This window comes from Balaenoptera physalus (assembly GCF_965194825.1).
Source record: "Balaenoptera physalus genome assembly, chromosome: 4".
Classification (NCBI taxonomy): Eukaryota; Metazoa; Chordata; class Mammalia; order Artiodactyla; family Balaenopteridae; genus Balaenoptera; species Balaenoptera physalus.
This window is the reverse complement of record NC_138891.1, coordinates 36,207,314-36,222,955: the sequence shown is the minus strand read 5'-3', so window position 1 is coordinate 36,222,955 and position 15,642 is coordinate 36,207,314.

Genomic DNA, 15,642 nt, shown 5'->3' with positions numbered 1-15,642 from the left:
CTCAGGTCTTTTATGCAACTGTCACCTTCTCTCTGAAGCCTCCCTGACTGTGTTATTTAATAGCCCAAACTCATGCCTTGAATTCCCTGTCCCACATTTCTTATTCATTTTTTACTGTTGAATTTATCACCAGCTAACATTTTAATACTGTAGTATCTATTATGTTCATTTTTGTTTCCTCCTTCTAGGATGAAAGTTTCATGGGGAAAAGGTTTTCATTTGTTTTTGTTGACTGCTATGCTTCTAGCATCTTCAATGGATCCTGTCACATTATAGGCCATAAATATATATTTATTGAATGAATTTTTAGTGAAATTAAGGAGAAAAAAGACAACTCAATAGAAAAATGAGCATGTGATAGCTCAAAAATTAACAAATTTATGAAAAGATGTTTATAATTAAAATATATTAAAAAGTATACCAAATATTAAATAAACTTATCATATTAATGTCATGAAGCAAGCACTTTCATGCACAGAGGCACAAACTGAAGACTAATTTGGCTCTATTTATTAAAATTAGTATTCCACACTCTTTTATTCGTGATTACCTAATTTAGAAATTCTGCAAATATGTTTATACAAGAACACAAAAATATGTGTATACACAGATGTTCCATGAAGCATTATGATTAATAACAACAACAACAAAAAACCCTTGAAACAACCTAAGTATTGAGAATTGGTATAAATTACAAAGCATAATGCAGAATTTAACAAAGTAGATATAAAAGATGATATAGAAAAATGTCCTAGTAATATTATTAATTGAAAAGCTAGGTTCAAAAGAATAGGTATTGTAGGATACTATTTGTTTTTCCTGAAAGCATACGTACACTCAGGTGCCCACATTTACATATATGTAAAACATTTCTGGAGAGATATAAACCTACAGTTCTACACACATTGTGAGTCATTTGCATGAGGAATAGTTTATTCAAATTCTTGTGAGGTCTAGTTTGCTAGACCTTAAAACATCTGCTTCAATCTAGCTTCATTCTAGTGGAATAAATAATTGAAGACTGATCTGAATGGCAACTTTTGTATTCTGTGCACAGCATGTTAATCTGTAATTATAGTGCTACCTTTTCACTAAACTGGCTATAAGAAATAGTTGAAGTTAACATTTACTATTATAAGCAAGAAAAAGATACAATGGAAAAGTTATGAAGCATATAAGGGATTCCAAATAACCAATAGCATTGCCTGTTTTCTGTATATCATGTGGATTTGATAACATTGAATGTAATAACAAGGTCATTCTTGAGTCTTCATTCAAATTTTTACCACAAAAGAAAAAGTACTAATATTTCTACTCCCAGTTCTCAGAGCAGTCATCACCTCAATACAGCTGACTGTAGATAAAATGTCACAACCTATACAATATTTGATGGTTTGGAGAAACCATTTTTATTTTTAAATTGCCATATTGTTAAGTTAAAAAATTACAACCGTTTCCTGGCTCATACCATTTTAGTGAGTTTTGCACAATATTGTGCCTGCAGTTGTTCAACAGTAGCTTGTGAAACTAGTGTGAAGGGAATAGAGAAAGAGCTATGTAATAAAGACTCAGGAAGTGATATCATGTTGGGTAGATATGGAGAGATTATTCCATTCCAGAGGGCTTTCAAACATGATAGAGAAGGGGAGTGAATGAAGCAGAACAAGGCAGTAACTCTACAGAGAAAACAGCCTTAACAGGGAGCGTAGACCAAAGTTTCTCAGAAGAAACCATTGCAGAGATGTCTGAAGCAAAATGCATGCATCCAGGCCAAAGGGTTTGTGAGGGTCAAGGGCAGAGGTCTGCCATCAGTGGCTCATGGACTACATCCAGCCTATAGGCATAACTACTTTATATGTTTAATTGAAAAGTATTTAAAAATTAGAAGCCACATAAAATGCCGTATTTCTAGCTTCTTTTGAAAACAATCCATGTTCTTCAATCACAGAATGATATTTTTGCACTAAAATGATTCATTGCCATTGAGTAGCAGCTGCCGCATAGAAAGGATACCCTCTTCCCCATTAGCCATAGTCCCTACTCTACAACTAGTCCAAATGATTCCTTTGGGCAAATTATAAAGAGCTGTCTTTTCTTAAGATAATTTATTACCATCATCTAGAAAGTCTACAAAGATTTTAAATATGAATGGAGCTCCCTGGAGTTGTGCAATGCACAGCCAGACACAATGGTTGCTGCACTCATTTCTGCCACCTGCCCTCAGGGGACTTAGAATAACACGGGATGAAATGAAGAAGACAAAGCTAGACCAGCACAGGATCTATTCCTTTTGTTACTCTTGTCAGAATTAGTGTCACTTCTCTCTTTCCTTCTTTTTCTTTCTTTTCTTTCTTTTCCTCTCTTCCTTCCTCCCTCTCACTCTCCTTCCTCCCACCCTCCCTTCCTTCTTCCCTTCCTTCCTCTCTTTCTCTGTCTCTGTCTCTGAAGTGTGAGCACGTATACCCACAAGATGGTTTTAAAGTGTTTAATTTGCTAACTCATTTCTTGATAATAACTTATGTGATTATTAATAAAATGTTTATAAAGAAGGTAAAATATAGCTGATCTATAGTTCATTTTTTTTTTTTTGCTAAGATACCAAACCAAAACATTATCTGTAGTTTTGAGCTACTTAAAAAAATTTAAACAAATAAATTTTCTTCCAAAAATTATTTCAGAGGCAGGAGGGGAAAAGTACATAAAGTATGTATCTTTTATATATTGCCTCAAAGAGTATAGATCATATTCCACTTTTTCTTTCAACAACTCTCCGTATGGTTTCTGAGGGAGTATTAGAGGGGATAGAAAGAAAATACCTTCCTAAGGTATATCTACCCAGACTATAGAGTACTCAAATTTTACTTTCCAAAACACAAGGGCAAGAAATAAGGTTTACAAAAACTAGAAGAAAAAAAAAGGATCAATATTCTTTGACTGATTTGTTTTGCTTTCTTCTCTTCCATCAGGTCTTGGCTAATATATAAGCTCCTTGGTAAGGCCTTATCTGAACACGCAAGCTGAAGTTGATCTCCCATTTTTCTCTATATCACCCTATTTACCTCATAGCTCTAATTAGTATGTATTTGATCAATTTACTTACTCAGCTCATTTGCTGATTACCTGCCACATGCCAGACATTACTCTGGGTACTGGAAAGACGTAGGTAAACAAACCTGCCCTCTAAGGTCTTAAGATCTACTGTGGAAGACACACAAACAACTGACAGGCACATAAGTAAAATCATTACACACTGTGGTAAATGCAATCCTTAATTTATATATTTATTCTTCTATTCCACTAACCTCTAAATGTCTATATGGATTCTGTCTTCTATTATATCCCAGCACCAAGCACTGTTCTGGCACGTTCCCTGACTGAATGATTGTATTAACTTTTCTAGTGAAATGGATTTCTGTAATAACATTTAAATAGGAGGCCCAGGATATCAGTGATTACAAGAATAATATCACTTATGTGAGAGCAGTGAGGAGTTTACACCTGACGCATCTGAGTTCTTATAATGATCAATTATGTAATAACGAAGTTTGAAAGATAAATGAGAATACACTCTTACTGCCCAGAGATCTCCACTGTTAATACTGTGGTGCATGTATTTCCAGATCTTATTCTATGAAACACAAATTTATAAAGAACTTTGTATTTCTTCAACAAAATGATGTCATGCTGTAAATACTTTGAAACCTGTTTTTTTTAATTAACAATGTCTATTTTTATATTTCAGAAATATGAGGGGGTTTTGCTTTATTTCTCTCTGAAAGGTTGACAGTTGAGTGAGTACAATGGGTATATAATTCTGAGTCATAACCAAACCAAACAAAAACTTATGAGCCATGATCTCCAATTTGTGCACATAAAATTTTAAAACTGTGTACATTTTCAAAGGCAAGGAGAGAGGAGAGGAGAGAATGAACACCCACTCAGCAAATCCGGGAGCAAACTAATACTATTGCTATTTCATGAAAATAAGCGACCCCCAAGCCACTCAAGTGGCTGTTATCCCAGATGGAATGTCAGCTCTAACATTTCTCTATTTGGATTGTCTAATATGTTTACTTGTACCCATATTGTTCCAGAAAAAAATTTCAAATGAAATGTCACCATCAACACTTCTCTACTTGAAATATTTTCTTTTACAATTTATACATATGCCATCTTTCTCCAAAAACAAAGAACTTAGGGTAGGTAACAAAGATGAATATATATGTGAAAAAAAGCATAAATAAGAAAAATACAGGTTGGAAAAGAAATAGGGCCAAGAATTAAGTTAGGAAACAAAACATATCTACTATAGAAATGTTAGGTTATTTATAAAATTGAAGAATGGAAAAAATTTATTAATATCGCTGGACTAGGTGTAAGATCTAAGTATCCTTTATTAAAATGTTGTTGGTATGTTTATTAACATGAAACCAGTGAGGGAAAAAAACCCATGTATTACTAGATTGGTTAGCTGTGAAATATACTTTAGGATGGATGACATATTTGGATCTCTTTCAAACCAAATCACTTTCATTCTCTTTGCACACTGTCCTCAATTGCCTGGTCTTCCCAGAATCTTTTCCATCCTGAGAGGTCTTAGTTTTTAGATATGTCCTTGTATCGGTGACTACAAAACTCCCTTACCTCTTCATTTTGGAGAATTGCCTGGAAGAAGGAAAGAAGCAACCATGCAAGAGGAAACTCTTAAAAAGGCTTGTCTCTCTCAGCCCTATTAATTCCCAGGTGGAATGGAAGGAAAAAGACTGGACAATTAAAATCCCACTAACTTCTTGACCATGATTGGTTGGTCCTGTTAGAAAATATGCCTTCAAGGATCTACATATAAGTAAATTTTACCAGGTATAAGTGGGATGCTACAGAAGAATGTGTCCCCCAAAATGTGTATACTGAAACCTAATCCCCAATGTGATGTAGGTGTTAGGAGGCCCTTAGGGAGGTGATAAGTCATGAGGGTGGAGCCCTAATGAATGGTATTAGTGCCCTTGTATAAGAGACCTCAAAGAGCTCACTTGTTCCTCCTGCCATGTGAGGACACAGAGAAAAGCCAGCCCTCTATGAACCACGAAGTAGGCCCTCACCTGACAATGAATCTGCCGATGCACTGAACTTGGACTTTCCAACCCTCAGAACTATGATAAAAAAATTTTTGTTGTTTATAAGTCACCCTATCTAGGGTAATTTGTTTTATAGCAGCCTGAACTGACTAGGACATGGAATGTTCTAGATCATTTCCTATACTGTATCTTTATCTTTACTAAAAGTAAGGGAACAAACTGATACTTAAAATGCTAAACAAAAGAGATTTTCATGGTTGGTATAGATAAGAGTGTGGTTGAAACCAAAATGAGAATATATGTCACACTTGTCACCTGTGAGGAAGGCAGTGAAGAGGGAACAAGGAGGATGAATGATGGGGGAGGGGGGAGTCTGTGCATTGTATACTTGAATTTTATTTTTAAAAATTTTTACCCTGTGATTATATTATAAACTCAAATTATTAATTTAAGATCTAATGAAGAGAGAATCAATATTGTGAAAATGACTATACTACCCAAAGCAATCTACAGGTTCAATGCAATGCCTATCAAATTACCAATTTTTCACAGAACTAGAACAAAAAAATTTACAATTTGTATGGAAACACAAAAGAACTTGAACAGCAAAAGCAATCTTGAGGAAAAAAAAAAAAAAGGAGCTGGAGGAATCAGGCTCCCTGACTTCAGACTATACTACAGGGCTACAGTAATCAAGATAGTATGGTACTGGCACAACAACAGAAATACACATCAATGGAACAGGATAGAAAGCCGAGAGATAAACCTACACACCTATGGTTACCTAATCTATGATGAAGGAGGCCAGAATATACAATGGAGCAAAGACAGCCTCTTCAATAAATAGTGCTGGGAAAACTGCACAGCTACATGTAAAAGAATGAAATTAGAACACTCCCTAACACCATACACAAAAATAAACTCAAAATGGATTAAACACCTAAATGTAAGGCCAGACACTATAAGACTCTTAAAGGAAGACATATGCAGAACACTTTGACATAAATCGCAGCAAGATCTTTTTTGACCTAGTTCCTAGAGTAATGAGAATAAAAACAATAAACGAATGGGACCTAATGAAACTTAAAAGCTTTTGCACAGCGAAGGAAACCATAAACAAGACAAAAAGACAACTCTCAGAATGGGAGAAAATATTTGCAAACGAAGCAATGGACAAAGGATTAGTCTCCAAAACATACAAACAGCTCATGCAGCTCAATATCAAAAGAACAACCCAATCAAAAAATGGGTGGAAGACCTAAATAGACATTTCTCCAAAGAAGACATACAGATGGCCAAGAGGCACATGAAAAGCTACTCAACATCACTAATTATTAGAGAAATGCAAATCAAAACTACAGTTAGGTATCACCTCACACTGGTCATAATGACCATCATCACAAAATCTACAAACAATAAATGCTGCAGAGGGTGTGGAGAAAAGAGAACCCTCTTGCACTGTTGCTGGGATACAACCAACAGTACATTGATACAGCCATTATGGAGAACAGTATGCAGGTTCCTTAAAAAACTAAAAATAGAACTACCATGTGACCCAGCAATCCCACTACTGGGCATACACACAGAGAAAACCATAATTCAAAAAGACACATGCACCCAATGTTCACTGCAGCACTATTTACAATATCCAGGACATGGAAGCAACCTAAATGTCCATCAAGAGAGGAACAGATAAAGTAGATGTGGTATATATATACAGTGGACTATTACTCAGCCATAAAAAGGAACGAAACTGGTTCATTTGTAGAGACGTAGATGGACCTAGAGACTGTCATACAGAGTGAAGTAAGTCAGAAAGAGAAAAACAAATATCATATATTAATGTATATATGTAGAATCTGAAAAAATTGATATAGATGATCTTATTTACAAAGCATAAATAGAGACACAGAGGTAGAGAACAAACATATGGATACCAAGGAGGAAAAGGGAGGGGCGTGGGATGAATTGGGAGATTGGGATTGACACATATACACTACTGATACTATGTATAAAATAGATAACTAATGAGAACTTACTGTATAACACAGGGAACCCTGCTCAATGTTCTGTGGTGACCTAAATGGGAAGGAAATCCAAAAAAGAGGAGATATATGTATATGTTTAGCTGATTCACTTTGCTGTACAATAGAAACTAACACAACATTGTAAAGCAACCATACTCCAATAAAAATATTTTTTAAAAAGATCTAATAAACAGACAAAGAGGGAGGGAGAGAGGGAGGAAGAAAGGAAGGGAGTAAGGAAGAAAGGGAAGAGGGGGCAGCTATAACACGCATAAATTAAACATCTCTAATGTGGGAAATGATAGGAAAAGGAGAGGCCTTTATGTATATTGTTAAAGTTACCTTCAGTATCAAATTCTCCTTTCTGTGACTAATTACATTTTAAATAAATTACATCAGCTAATCTATTATAAATGCACCTACCATCAGACATAGAAAATAACAGCAATTAGTTATTCCTGTTCAGAATGGAAGAGTCAGGCCCAAATTGTAAATATATCTATTTATGAGAGGCTTTCTATGGAACTGTATGCCAATAACTGTAATGTATATTTACATTCAAAATATATTCACTTCAATTACAGCTTTAACCTTCATTTTTGATTACAGGGACTTATTTCAGGAAACATTCTTAAAACTACCTCTTTTCTTTATAATGTACTTCTTTTCTTTGTTCATACTATAGAGCTCGAAGATTCAGTATGCAAATCCAACTATGAATCCTGCTTTGAGCAAATAAAACATGCCTGGCAACTCAGAAGTTGCCTGAAACTCCAGAGACCTGCAGAAGCCTCTCCTACATTTTTTCCAGTAATGGAAAAAGAGCTGATTCTAATAGGTCCACAAATTTTAAAACCAAACGTGTTTCAGACTTCAGAAAATGTTCAATATTTAAAAGTTAATATCTTTACATTTAATATAATACATATAATACATAGACCAACTCTATCCTCCAGCACGGTTTGGGGCAGGACTCCAACCAAATACATTAACATTTCTGTAGTCAAACCTGTGAATAGTCCCATCAAGTGAGATGAAGAAAGACTACAGGTAGTTTTGTGTCAGTAGAAGCCAGGTTAGATTTTGCCACCAAATGAGTTATCAATAAAATGTCAGCTTACAGAGCTTTTTGGATTTCAGATTCGTCTTTGCCTTGTTGATTATAGTATCAGAGACTTGAGTTCAGGAAAGTTTTAAGTGCTGAAAGCTTACTTGTACTAATTTGTAAATGGAGTAGTTTCTGAGAGACTTTCTCCATTTTAATATGCTTTTTAAATTCAACATTAAATAAACATGGCAAAGAGGAGATATCATTTTCCACGATCTTATCTTCTCATAGTTGCTTTGCATTTTTCCTACATGACAACATTTCTTCTACACTCTCACCTAGAATGATTTTTCCACTCTTTTCTGCCCAATGATGCCTCAATCCTTCTTGAAAATTCTCCTAATGGTTCACCTCCTTCATAAAACTTCCTTAAATCAGCTTCCCTGAATAGAGAAGTATAAACCCTTCAGAATCTGCTGTGCTCTTTCTCTTCCTATTTCATCCAGCCTCAACCTGGACTTCAGTGCTGTGTTGCGTCTCCACATATATGCAATAGCTCCTTCCTCATCAATGGTCTTGGGTTTTACATGTGATCACAAAGTAAAGCAAATTAGCCGTGTTTCAGGACAGGGAAAGATTTTAAACTGAGATATTTTCAATAGAGGAGAACACACCTTTACATATCCTTTTATTTATTTATTTATTTATTTATTTTTGGCTGCATTGGGTCTTCATTGCTGTGTGTGGGCTTTCTCTAGTTGCATTGAGCAGGGGCTACTCTTCCTCACAGTGTGCGAGCTTCTCATTGTGGTGGCTTCTCTTGTTGTGGAGCATGGGCTCTAGGCATGCGGGCTTCAGTAGCTGTGGCACACGGGCTCAGTAGTTGTGGCACACGGGCTCAGTAGTTGTGGCTCACCGCCTATAGAGCGCAGGCTCAGTAGTTGTGGCGCACGGGCTTAGTTGCTCCACGGCATGTGGGATCTTCCCGGACCAGGGCTCGAACCCATGTCTCCTGCATTGGCAGGCAGATTCTTAACCACTGCGCCACCAGGGAAGTCCCTACATATGTTTTTCATAAGCCAAGGCTTATGAAATGTCTAATACACTTTTAAAATTTAAGATTTAAGCAGATTTTCAAATCACAAAAGTTAAAAGTTCACCTGAAAAATTAAACTTCCCTTTTCTTCAGGTTCAGAAAACGTTTTCTGAAAATCTAAACAAGCAAATGAATTAACAAATCAGTCATGGTTTTCATGCAACCTTTAAAATATAGCTTATCTTAGAATGTTATATTCTACATTATATCAATACTTGTATACTTATACACAAAGTATATGTATAGTGCCTACAATAATAGCAGTGACCATTGTTTTTGCCACAGTTCTTTACAGAAAAATCCAAGTGTTAATTTCACTTACTCAAGAGAGAAACAGATTAAAAAGTGTTTCTATTAATTTAATAGATTCGCTTAATCTGCATCAACCACAGACTTTTTTAAAAACATGAGATTTTTAATTTACTTACTCTAATAAATATTCCATTTCCCTTGCTTACCTCCTGTCACATTTCATCCTGCAAATAAACTGCAGATGTTTCCTTCAATATATAGCCAATACTTCTGAACCTAACATTCAGAATACACGGTATGAACATTTACCCACTATACTTTTTCAGCTTTTTCCTCCTTCCCTCCCTTGCTATAGCAGCTTCCATTTTCCTGTTCCAAAGGAAAAATTTCACTGTTAACCATAGAAGCCATGTTTTGCCTCTCTTACCAAAAAAAATTGAAGTATTCTAACATTTCCATGAGAAATCAGATTTGTATTACTGTTGTTTTCAAATATATTTTTTGGCTCTGTGATTTTTTGTTACAAATAATTTAGTGTTATTTATTAAGTATTTGAACCTTTATTTTTCTGCAAACAGAGGAATGATAAGATTCACAAATGTGCCAAATTAAAGGCAGATGATCCAAGCCCATGGCTGAAAAGGCATATTGATGTTATTTCATCAAGCAGAAAACAACAGATGTTTTCCCAAAGGATATATATGGAGTTTGCAGAACCAATTTTTAATTGTGTTAGTGAAAGAATCAGAAAGTGGAGGCTATATAGACAATACACCCTCTTATTATTGTATGTCTTAAAAATTACTTTTTCACTAGAAAAAATGTTTGGTCATTTTGTAAAAGCTGTATGCATCAGCATAATGTATGTGCAAAAAGAACTGACATCAATGTGAAATTCAAGATGCTTTCTAGGTAGCAGTTGTCTAAAGGAGCAGAGTACTGTGTTTTTTAATGAAATTTCTGTCAAGAAGTCATGAGGCCAAGTGGCTATTTTATTTAGATTTTCCCCAACAATAGGAAGTTGCAAACTTTATTTATTTACTAGCCCAGTCTTATACTCACCAAATCCATTTGGCTTTTGAATAGATCTAAAGATTTCAAAAATTTCAGTTTTCTTCTAACATTGTGGAAGGCATTAAAATAGAGCAGTTACTCATATTCAAACATCCTGATCACCTGTTGTAGAAAACGGGCATTTTTTCCTCTTCAACTGGCCTATTCATGTGTAGTAATGGAAAAATCGAGAGTTAGGAATTTAAAAAATCTTATCCTGTGACCATAATACTGGTTATGGCTGAAGAGAATGTTTTATTTGGAATTTATTGGAGTGGGGAGTTCCAAGACTGAGAGGATCAGTTTCTGATTTGCAATCATCTATGGGTAACAAGAGATAAATGAAGGTGGTGGTAACAGAATTATAAATGAGGCATGTGCATGAAGAATATTTCATTGGTAAAACCTAAATGATGGACATGATAAGGACATGATGTTTATTGGATATGAAGAGTTGAAAGAAAATGAAAAGTTAAAGACAATGCTTAGATCAGTCCTGGTCTGAATTTACCCTTTGTTACTTTCCCCCTTGCTCACTCAGCCTCAGTCATATTGACCTTCTTGTCATTATACAAAAACACCAGGCACACTTCCATATCAGTGCCTTTGAACTTGCTATTCCCACTTATCTTCCCCCCCAGCCCCCAGATTTTCATAGCTCGCTCCTTCTCTCTGTCAGGTGTTTGTTCAAAGTTTACCTTCTCAATGAGGACTTTCACAACCCCCGTATTTAATAGGCAACCATCCCTAACCCCAAATATAGTGGTGATCAGAAATCTGATGAAGTCGTCACAGATACAGGAGAATAAAGGGATAAGTTTAAACACATTAAAATTAAAATGTTCTGAAGGCATTTCGAAAAACAAATCTGTAGCATAAGAAAGAAAATTTGATTGTATAATTTTAGGAGTCCTCTAAATAAATACAATATGTATATCAGGATTTCTGCTTCACGGAAGGATGAAATATTCATGACAGTTAGAAAAGCCAGGCAAATTATAAATTTTTTTAAGATGTCAGAGAGCTGCTTAAGCAGAAAGATTTAGAAGGACTTGAATGTCAGAGAAAACAGGTAAATTCAGAGTAGACTGAGGATCTATAGTTTCTTTTTTCTCTGGGGATATTTGCTGATTCTAGGTATAAAAAAAGGGCTAAGAATATGGGTGTGTAGACAGACAGCTGCTGCTAAGGCACAGATAAACAATCACAGTTTTGGAAGTTATGTGGGTTAGAATGACAAAATTGGAAATCCAAGCACACAACTTACTCTATCTCAAGACTTTGCTAAATTCTGAAGATGTGTAGAGCAAAAACTTAAAGAGATAATTCAAATAACTCTGAAAAGCAGAGTGGAAATTCCAATTTCTTAGTACTAAAGAGGCAAAGACACTAAATTCTCAATTAACAGTCTATGGAAGGCAACCATAGGAACAGATACAAACCAGAGGTAGACTGAATCTTACCAAAACTGCATTTCAGCCTGAGTTTAGTCTATGATTGGATGAAGGTGATCATTTCTCTATTATAAATATCTATTTTTAAAATTAAGACTTTATGTTTTAGTGCAGTTTTAGGTTCATAGCAACATTGAAGAGAAGGCCCAGAGATTTCCCATATACCCTCTGCCTCTACACATGCATAGCCTCCCCTATTATCAACATCCCTCACCATAGTGGTACATTTGTTATGACTGATGAATCTACATTGACACATCATAATCACACAAAGCCCATAGTTTGCATAATGGTTCGCTCTTGGTGTTGTACATTCTATGAGTCTGGACAAGTATATAATGACATGTATCCATCACTATGATATCATACAGAGTATTTTCAATGCCCTGAAAATGCTCTGTGCCCTGCCTGTTTTTTCCACCACCCGCCCCCCCCCCCGCCCAAATGCTGGTAACTACTGATAATTTAACTGTCTCCAGAGTTTGCCTCTTTCAGAATGTCATATAGTTGGAATCATACACTATGCAGACTTTTCAGATTGGCTTCCTTCACTTAGTAATATGCATTTAAATTTCCTTCATGCCTTATCATGGCTTGATAGCTCATTTCTTTTTAACACTGAATAATATTCCATTGCCGGGATGTACCAGTTTATTTATCCATTTACCTACAGAAGGACATCTTGGTTACTATCAAGAATTATGAACAAAGCTGCTATAAACATCCATGAGCAGGTTTTTGTGTAGACATAAGCTTTCAGTCACTTCGGGTAAATCCCAAGAATGTGATTGCTGGATTATATGGTAAGAGTATGTTTAGTTTTGTAAGACACTATCAAACTGTCTTCCAAAGTGGCTGAATCATTTTGTATTCCCACCAGCAATGAGAGTTGCTGTTGCTCTCCATCCTCACCAGCATTTGGTGTTGTCAGTGTTCTGGATTTTGGTCACTCCAATGGGTGTGTAGTGGTATCTCATCGTTGTTTTAATTTGCATTTCTGTGAGGACATATGATATGGAGCATCTTTCATATGCTTATTTGTCATCTATATATCTTCTTTGATGAGGTGTCTATTCAGGTCTTTGGCCCATTTTTCAACCAGGTTGCTTGTTTTCTTATTGTTGAGTTTTAAGTGTGCTTTGTATATTTTGGATAACCGTCTTTTATGAGCTGTGTCTTTTGCAAACACTTTCTCCCAGTTTGCGGCTTGTCTTCTCATTCTCTTGACTTTGTTTTTTCCAGAGCAGAGTTTTTAATTTTAATGAGTCAAGCTTATCAACTATTTCTTGCAATTTGTGTCTTTGGTGTTGTATGTAAAAAGCCATTGCCATACCCAAGGTCATCGAGGTTTTCTCCTATGTTATCTTCTGTAGTTTACAGTTTTGTGTTTTACATTTAGGTCTATGCTCCATTTGAGTTAGTTTTGTGAAGGGTATAAATATTGTGTCTAGATTCACTTCTTTGCAGGTGGATGTCCAACTGTTCTAGCACCATTTGTTGAAAAAAATATATCTTTGCTGCATTGTATTATCTCAGCTCCTTTGTCAAAGATCAGTTGACTATATTTGTGTGGGTCTATTTCTGGGTTCTCTAATCTGTTCCATCGATCTATTTTTCTATTCTTTCACCAACATCCACTGTCTTGAATTTGTACCTTTACAGTAATTCATGAAGTCAGACAGTATCAGCTCTCCAAGTCCGGTCTTCTCGTTCAATATTATGTTGACTGTTCTGGGTCTTTTGCCTCTCCAAATAATATTTAAAAACAGTTTGTAAACAGCCACAAAATAACTTGTTGGGATTTTGATTGGGATTGCATTGAATCTATAAATCAAGTTGGAAGTACTGACACCTTGACAATATTGAGTCCTCCTATTCAAACACTTGGAATATCTCTCATTTATTTAGTTCTTTGTTTTAATTCATCAGAGTTTTGTAGTTTTCCTCATATAGATCTTGTACACGTTTTGTTAGATTTTGGGGAGTGCTATGTAAATGGCATTGTGATTTTAATTTCAAATCCCATTTGTTCATTGCTAGTGTATAGGAAAGCAATTAATTTTTGTATATTAACTTTGTATCTTGCAATCTTGCGCTAATCACTTATTAGTTCCAGGAGTTCTTTTGATGATTCTTTCAGATTTTCTGCATAGACAATCATGTTATCTGTGAACAAAGACAGTTTTATTTCTTCCTTCTCTATCTGTATATCTTTTATTTCCTTTACCCATCTTACTGCATTAGTGAGGACATCCAGTACAATGCTGAAAAGGAGTGATGAGAGGGAACATCCTTGCCTTGTACCTGATTTTAGTGGGAAAGATTTGATGTTATCACCATGAATTATGATGTTAGGTACAGTTTTTCTGATAGATGTTCTTTATCAAGTTGAGAAAGTTACCTTCTATTCCTAGTGTACTCAGAATTTTTATCATGCATGGGTTTTGTATTTTGTCAAATTCTCTTTCTGCAACTATTGATATGGTCATATGATTATTTTTTTTTAGCCCGTTGATGTCATGGATTACTTTAATTGATTTTCAAATGTTTAATCAGATTTACATAACTGGGATAAATCCCACTTGATTGACAATATATGTATTTTTATATGTTAAAAAGATAAAACTATGCCTGATGATTTGGATCAAATGGACAGATTCCTAAAAATATGTAACTGTCCAAAACTGACAAGAAAAGACATAGAAAACTTGAATAATGAATATCTTTTAAACAAACTGAATTTGTATACATTTTTCCAACAAAGAAAATTATCGGCAGTTTAATTGGTGAATTCTTCCAAACATGAAAAGAACAATAAACCAGTATTACTCAAAATCTTCCAAATAATAGAAACAGAGAGAAAACTTCACAACTGTTTTTTAGGAGGGCAACATAACCTTGGTTCTAGAACCAGATAGAAATATTATAAGCAATATGACAACCCTGAAGAAGGCAAGGGCTTAGGAGAATCAATGAATAAAAATGAAAGTCCATAGTGCAGAAACATAGCAAATAAGAAGAGGAGAAGGTAAGATTGAAGGGTAACAGTGGCCGGTCATGCAGGATCCTATATGCATGGAAGGGGATTTTGAAATTTAGTAAGGTCAACAGTCATTGGTTTATTCACATTAATATATCCAAACTAACTATGAGATTTCAAATCATAATTAAATTTATCAAGGATAAGCTTGACCTAATATCACTGTTTATTTACTGATTCCTTTAAAATTTTTAAGAAACTATATTTATGTCACTTTTACAACAAAAAAATAGGAAAGATTTAATATTTTCATTGTTTATCATACTATGATCAAATTTAATAATATTTATTTCATAATACAAATCATTATTTTTAATTGAAATATAGTTTGATTTACAAAGCTGTGAGAGTTTCAGGTGTACAGCAGAGTGATTCAGATAGATAGATAGATAGATAGATAGATAGATAGATAGATAGATATGCACTCTTTTTCAGATTCATTTCATTTTAGGTTATTATAAGACATTGAATATAGTTCCCTGTGCTATAGAGTAGACCCTTGCTGTTTATCTATTTTTTGTAAATAAGTTCATTTGTATCATTTTTTAGATTCCACATATAAGTGATATCATACGATATCTGTCTCTCTGACTTATT